At 59.8% G+C, this 7611-nt stretch overlaps 1 long non-coding RNA gene across 1 annotated transcript; it reads right to left on the reverse strand.

The window, feature by feature from the left end:
- Nucleotides 1-6: 6 nt before the first annotated feature.
- LOC129146509 (uncharacterized) lies at nucleotides 7-6149 on the reverse strand. The gene is made up of 3 exons (XR_008553358.1): nucleotides 5206-6149; nucleotides 1894-2125; nucleotides 7-1323 (listed from the first exon to the last, which is right to left on the reverse strand). It is a non-coding gene; the product is annotated as an uncharacterized LOC129146509 (long non-coding RNA).
- Nucleotides 6150-7611: the final 1462 nt, after the last annotated feature.

Raw genomic sequence — 7611 nt, forward strand, 5'->3', positions numbered from 1 at the left:
TTAGTCTCTTCTGCAGCTTCTCTTCCTGCTCAGCTCCACCCTCCCTTGGGTGGGGCAGGGAACCTCCCCCTTTCCTGGGGACCACCCTGCTGCAGGAGGGGGCAGGGATTCGCCCGGTGGCCCCAGCTGGAGGTGCAGCGGGACCTCACAGAAGGTAGACAGAGGTAGCTCTGGGGGTGGACAGGGCTAGTAGCTTCCTGACCTGTGTCCTTGGGACGTAGGATATTTCTCCAGGTACTGAACCCCCTTCTTGTTTCCGGAGGAGTCTCTTGTCTGTTGAATTCGGGGTCATGTGAGGACTCACTCACCCTTTTATCTGCTTGTAAAGAGTCGGTTCCTTGACATTTGGAAAAAGGCCTCCGTTGAGGGATCACGTCCTGGAGCCAGGGAGGGCTGACTCTTGGCTGCCGTGTATCTGTTGCTTTTTATTTATCCTCATGATGGATTTTGTTGCTAGAAAATCCTCCCACTCAGCCATTGCCATGTTTGCCTTCATTTTTACCATGTTACCCTTCCCTTTTTGGTCGATTTGTAAGTGTTGGATTAGTTGACTCTGGCTTCTCCAAAGAAACAGCATCAGGATGGATTTATATCCATTTCCCTCCAGCTTTGCGATGTTTCCCATGATTAGCTCTTGGGTTTGAAAAAATGTGTTTCTACTCCTCGTGTCAATGTGGAGGTTGAATCCTTTGTGTTCTCTGACTACAGATTATCCAGTGGTAGAACCAGCCTCGGCAGCTTCCTGAAGTTGGATGCCCCGAGGTTTTTATGTCACACCGTCCTATTTCTAACTCATAATGGCTGGATTGACTCAAAAACTCATTTTCTTGATTTTTGGCTCTGTGGGAATGTGGCCTCTCCACCGCTTTCCCAAGCTTTCTGGAAGCCTTGGCTGCGGCCTGCCTGGATCACGACATGTGTGTGTGTGTGTGTGTGACATGGACATTTGAGGGTGATTTTCCATTTGTAGCATCCCAAAGTTGGCTTATGACACTGCGCACGCCTTATTTTGGCCCGCCCCTGTCCCAAGCCCATGAAGGTAATGGGGAAAACCTGCGAGGATGAGTCTATTTTTCTAATTTTTGCTCTCTGAGCTCAGCAGCTGTGACTGGACATGGAAATAGAGCGTCGCTCTGCCGAGAATATGGGATTCACGCAAGAAATCCCAAATAAATGGTGAAAGTGAGACCCTTCATGTCACTTGACTAGGATTCCAAGGCCTTTTAATGCTATGCTAGAGAAATGAAGACAAGCAGGTTTGAAATGGGGGGGTCTCTCCCCATCGTGCTCCTGGGGTGCAGTCACTCCAACAAAAAGGGGCATCTAAAGGGAAAGGACACAAATCTGAATAGGGTCACTGTATCCGCGTGGCATAGCGTCCTGTCCCACCCCACCCCGCCCCTTCCCGTCCCGTCTTGGCGTCCTGCCCCCGTGTCCTGTAGCTCCCCACCGCACCCTGCCCCGCCCTGTCGCGTCGCGTCCCGTTGAACCCTGCCATGCCCCGTCCAGTCTGGCTGTGCCCAGTCTGGCTGTGCCCCGCAGTGTCGCTTCCTGGGACCCAAGCGGCCGCGTGTAGGTTCCCCCAGGAACCGACACACCTAGCCACCTGTGCCCCGGACTCCGGCCGCCCACATCCCACTCCCTCAGGGGCGTCTCCTGCCATCCAGGAAGGAAGGGGCAAAGCACCCCGGAGCTGCAGCAGGAGGATGGGGCCATTCCTAGCGAGCAGCCCTGCCAGGGGCGAGTGGGCTGCGGGCCTGACTGAAGGCAAGCACTCACGCACCAGGGTGGATCCTTGTTTCCTCATGGGCACCTGGGCACAGGCTTCCCTCACACTGAGCAGGTTACCCACCCCCCAGCTTCTGGGGCTCCAGGGTTTAACAGCCAACTCACAAGAGCAGCGGGTGTCCCAGCGTAGACCTCAGGCTCCGCCCGCGGTCCAGAGCACTCCAGGCATGCTGCAGGAGGCCTTGATGCCCCAGCCAGATAAGACACTGGCAAGCAGTGAAGCCCAAAGGGCCTCACACTGTGGGGCCGAAGCCAAAGGGCCTCACACCGTGGGGCTGAAGATTCCTTGTGCCTCACACCGTGAGGTTGAAGATCTAACATTCCTTCACTTTTTGTTCTTGGTCATAAATAAGAAAAAATTTCCCAAAAAGGTACATTAGGCACTATATTATATGCATCAGTATATTGCAAATAAACGGCATGGAAAATTAGAAATTAATTATTAAACGATTTGGCCTACTTGACAATGGAAGACAACTTATTGAGCATGCCTGACAAGCATTACAATACAATAATCATAGTAGGTCCTTCTATTTTGTTTTCTCTTGAAGTTTCTTGGGAAAGTTTTTAATATGAAGCTATTTGAGTTAAGGAATTTCTAGGTAGAAAAAGTTCTGATAGCTGAACTGCAGCTGGTCTCCGGCTGAAGGTCATGTGAATAGAATAGTCCTTTGATGCTTAGGCTTTAGCTGATAGGGATGCACTGGCGGTTATTCACTGTTTTAAATAATTGTCTGAATGAAAAAATAAGTAGCTTTAATGTTAGGTTTGGTTTATTATCTGTTAACCTTGAGAGCTGCCATCTAGCTGAGACCTGTAGGGGCCAGTAGTCTATGGGAAACATAATATACTAATTGTTTATGCTTTACACTTGATAATGTATTTTCTTATTATTATTACTAATAATGAATAAATAAAGACCTGCTGGGTCTCTCGGCAGAAGATACTAACACCTCACCAAGTGTCGGTGTCTATTCATTCCCTCCCCTCAGCCCTTAAGTTTTCAGTTCTTTCGTTTTCGCCTAGGCCGTCTCATCCTTTCAGGAACCCCTGACAAGACGTTTTGTCGGAGGCTGGTCCCCGGCACAGGCACACATGCACCTTGGCCATAACACAGACAAGTCCAGGGCCCACCTCCTGCCAAGTGTGGTGGGGCACCTTGCCAACAGGGGGTACAGCCACAGCCCCCTGGTAGCATAGGCACAGGCAGCAACCCGCAACCACATGTTGCTCTTTGGAGTGAGGCATCAGGACAGGGGGAACCTAGGGAGTCAGGCCCCCTCAACAGGAACACATGAGGAAAACAGGCCCCAAGCCACTGGGGCAACGCCACGGAGGCCACAGGCAGGAGCTCAGAGGCATGGAAGCCCCCCCCTCCAACCCCAGATAGCCCAAGCCCCCATCTCTTCCTAGCCCTGCTACACCTCAGTCAGCCTAGGGAACAGCCCCCCAAACCATGGGCTTGGGTACGAGGCCTGGCCTCACCACAGCTCGGGGCTCAGGGGAGCCAGTTCTGCACCTGCATTTGTGCTTGAGAACACCATGTAGCCCCACAGGGGCCACCGCAGACAGCACACCCTCTTAAGAGGGGTGGTGGTATGGGCTGCAGCTCAGGTCCCAGCAGCTTAGGAGAACATGAGGCCCCTTTGCTCTATTCCAGGCAGGAGCCCATGGCTCACTTAGTATTGACCAGGGGCCCCACATATGGGACACAGTGTAGGCACAACCCACTGCACCCGCAACCAGGTCTTGGGGAGCCTGCAGGCAACATGGAGAGCTGCCCTGTAAGCACCCGCCCCCAGTGCTGCTCCCAGACCAAAGCACTCACCCACAGCCCCCGTGGCCTCTCAGAGCCACCTGGACCACGCTTGCCGCGGTGCTTGTTCCCCACTTGCCAGGAGTCCATCTGCCCCGGCAGTCTCACCCCACTGATGAGCAGAGGCAACCCCCACAGGGAGCACACAGGCATAGCAGAGTCAGCCCAGCCCACACCATTGCTTGGGGTTAGGGTTATCATAGCAAGTAAAAAGGGCACTTTCTAAGGTGCCATAGGAGATGCAAGGGCCTGCAGAGAGGAGCCACCACCCCTCAGAGCTCACCACTGACAGACCATGGCCATGGCCCCCAGCCCCCCTCAACATGGGCAAGGCACCCCTGCCACCACTGCAATGGGGCTGAAGCTAAACACTCTTCCAGGGGCAGTCCAGTAAGGGCAGCACAACCCTGGGGCACACAGCACCAGGGGACAGAGCCACTGAGCTGGATGGGGCCAAGCCCTGGCATCAGCCCTCCATGACTCCAGGTGCCCTCTCGTGGAGGCTTCAGCAACACCAGCCCTGCAGGCACAAGCAAGGGCTCCCACAGCCACCCCCATGGTTGGCCAGCCTCTAAAGGCAGCTGGAGCCTGAAGCTGCCCCAGCACCTCTGGGGCATTGCCTGTCATGGCCCTCCACTGTCTTGAGAGCCGGAATCCCATGTCCAGGCTGCAGCACTCACAGGGGGCAAGATGCCACCCCAGGGGCCTTGTATACAGGGCTCAGCCAGCACTTGATGTGCATCAGGGAAGAGGAACAGCCATCTGGGGGCTCAGAGCTTTCTCTTCCTCTTTACCTAACAGCCCCCACTATGTGACAGCAGCACTGACCCATGCACACAAGGCAGGGCTCAGCGCACAGCCAACTGCTTGGACAAGAGCCTTTGGCAGTTCAAGCACCCCCACTGCCCACCCAAACTCAGGGAGGCTGCAAACCTCAGTGATGGGGGCAGTGACCCATCAGGCAACACAACACTCAGTCACCATGAGCTGGATTTCCACCTGCCCACCAGGGGCACCTCCCCTATAGGGCCCAGTGGAGGGCTCCACTCTACAACCAGCCACACAGGACCCTAAGGGCCCCAGCTCCTGGGGCAAGCAGTACCATGTGGGAGATGGGTGCTGCTGGCCACCACCCAGAACTCCAGGCCTCTGACACTTGCAGGCAACACAGGTTCAGCCAACCCCAGGCCCCCATGGACCTCCAGTTACCACCTTTGCTGGATCTACTGTGACACTATAGCCCCCATGGGGCTGTGGTGGCCTGGGCACTGCCCACAGGCAGGCACTCCTGGAGCCCCACCAGCACCAGCTGCCCCCACAGGCCTCTCTTGCACACTGGAGCTGGCAACATGGGGCTCCTCCTTTCTCTGGCATCTCCTGCTCCAGCAGCACCACACAAAGGCTGCCCTCTAGCCCAAAAACAGCCCCATGGGTCCAGGTGGCTCAACACACTGGCTCTTTCCAAAGTGAGGGCTCCAGGTAGCATGACACCCCACTGAGGGTGTATCCAGCAGCCACACCAACCATGAGCTGCCCAGCTAGCAGCCACAGGTACCCACAGCCTGAGGGCCAAAAAGACTGACCCCAAGCACAAGACTTACCTCAGGTCCCCCTACAGCTTGAGTGCTCGGTGAACATCAGTTGTAGAACACAAGGGCCCTCTTCATTGCATCCCAGGTGGCTAGTTGCCTTGGGAGGGAGCCCAGAGACCCTGGCACAGTGTAAGCCAAGAGCCAGGTAGTGGCCAGGGCAGCACAGAGTATGGCCAGAGAAGACCAAGACAAGAAAGGCCACAGAGGCCCGGAGGGCCCAACTCTGAGGCTGTATATGCACAGGGGGGTCAGCTCATGACATTGGCAACTGTATGACTGACCCTCCAGGAGGGGAGGGCAAGCTCCCTGAGGAGCCACACCACTGAGGTGTGCAGCTGTGGACACTCCATCAACCCCAACTTGGTCTGAGGCCAGCACCACAGCAGGCAGGGCCACAGGGACACAAGGCCAGGGCAGCACCCGCTGCTCCTTTCAGGGCATCAGAACAGCGAGGCACACTGGGGGCCAGGCCCTGTAGACAAGCAAACAGGAGCACAGAAGAGGAGCAAGTCCTGAGCCATTGGGGCACACAGTAGAGGCCACAGGCAGGGGCTGAGGGCCCTGGAGCACACAGAGGCATAGCCCCAGAAAACATGCACCCGCCAGGACACCCGCCTCCTCCCAGCCCCAGTGCTCCACATTCACAGCATGGGGAGCAGCCACCAACAAGGGTGTTGGCGCAAGGTCTGACCCAGCAGCAGCCTCAGGCCGGAGGCATTTTCCCTACAAGTCCGTTTTTGCTTGAGCCCGCCTTGTGGGCACAGGGTTCCACATCTGACAAGGCGCCCCTCAAAGGAAGGGCTGGTGCAGGCCCCAGGGCTCACCATAGCAGTTGGGGGGCTAAGTGTTATCCTAGTCTTGAAACAAGACTTCCAACCCCACTGGGAGTGCCCCCCTCACCAGCTCGAGGTGTGGGGTGCGTTGTGGGGTGCGCACCACTACCCTGATCAGGTTTTGGGAACGTGCAGGAAACTCACAGCCCTGCCGCAGCACCCCCAGCTACTCCAAGATGGAGACGCTTATTGCAGACTCCGCGGCTTCTCAGAGGCTGAGCACCGGTCTGGCCATGGCGCCTGTTGCCCGCTTGGCACACTCACCCCGCCTTTGGGCAGCGGCAGCACCCGCCGGGAGACCGTGTGTGGCAGCCGGCTGTGCTTCCACCGTGGGCGGGTGCTGCTGCGGCGCGCGGTGCGGAGCTCTGAGACACCATAGCGAGGGCGCGGGTTTGCGGAGACGCCGGAAAACGGACACCGGCGAGGGCACGCGCGGGGTTCCGCCCCAAGAGAGCAGCCGCTGATACTCTGGCGGCAAAAAGCGCCGATTTGGGGCCAGAAAAACCTCAGCGCCCAGGGGCGGGCCGAGCCCGCGAGCCCCTGGAGCTGCGGCCCGAACCCCGGCCCCTTTGCCCCGCGCGACCCCTTTGCCGCCTCCCCGCACGACCGCTTTGCCACCTCCCCGGTGTGCGCGGGGGCTTCTGGTCGACCTCGGGCCAGAGGAGGAGCCGGGGCCCCGCGGCGGGGCCGTCCAGCCTCGGCCATCTTGGGGGCCTCTCCGCACTTGGGGCGCTGCCGGCCCGGCTCCCCCCGCGGCCCTCCCCCAGGGCGGCTTCGGCCCAACCCCGCCGGAGACCCGAGTCCTGAGACTCCGGGATCCTGGGATCCGGCCCCGGGCCCCTGGCTTCAGCCCACGCGCCGGCCCCGATTCGCGGCCCCGGCTCCGGTCTTTCCTCGGGTTCGGCGCGAAGCTCGCACCTCGCGGGTCCCGCCCGCCCCCGCCCGCGACCCCGGCGCCCGCCCCCCGCGACAGCGCCCGCCCCAGCTCCCCGGCCGGCTGCGACGAGTTCGCGGGGGGCTCGGCCCCCGCCCCCCATCACTCGCGGATGCTGTGCAGGCTCGGGCTCCAGACACCCCAGGCTCGCGGCTCGCGGCCTCGTCCCCGTTCAGGAGCCGCCCCCACCCGCAGCACTCGGCCCCCAGCCCCCGGCCCGACCCTAGGGTCACGGACCCCGCTTGATTCGCGGCCCCCGACCCCGCGGCTCCTGCGGGAGACTTGGGTGAACAGCGGCGGCATCTCCGACCTCCGGGCGCGGCAGCGGGGCTGGACCCCGGTGGTCCCTCACACCCCCGGGGCTCCCTCCCCCGGGACGGTACGCGGCAGTCGGGCCGACGGAGATGCAGCCCCGGGCGCGGGACAGCCGCTGCCTCCCCCGGGACCCTCCCGCAGAGGTGCGCCCCGCGCTGTGCAGGTCCCGGTGGCCTGCGGGAGGAGGCGCTGCCCCCGCGGAGAGCTGGTCGACCCGCGCTGCGCGCAGCCCCGGCGAGCTCGCTGCCTGGCCTTGCACAGCTGCGCTCACAATCCCCCGGCGTCGGACGCCTCGCGCGCAGCCCGCCCGACCGGCCCGTCCCGCCCGCGCGC

Source organism: Talpa occidentalis, unplaced genomic scaffold, assembly GCF_014898055.3.
Source record: "Talpa occidentalis isolate TD23 unplaced genomic scaffold, MPIMG_talOcc4v2.1 talOcc4.2157, whole genome shotgun sequence".
NCBI lineage: Eukaryota > Metazoa > Chordata > Mammalia > Eulipotyphla > Talpidae > Talpa > Talpa occidentalis.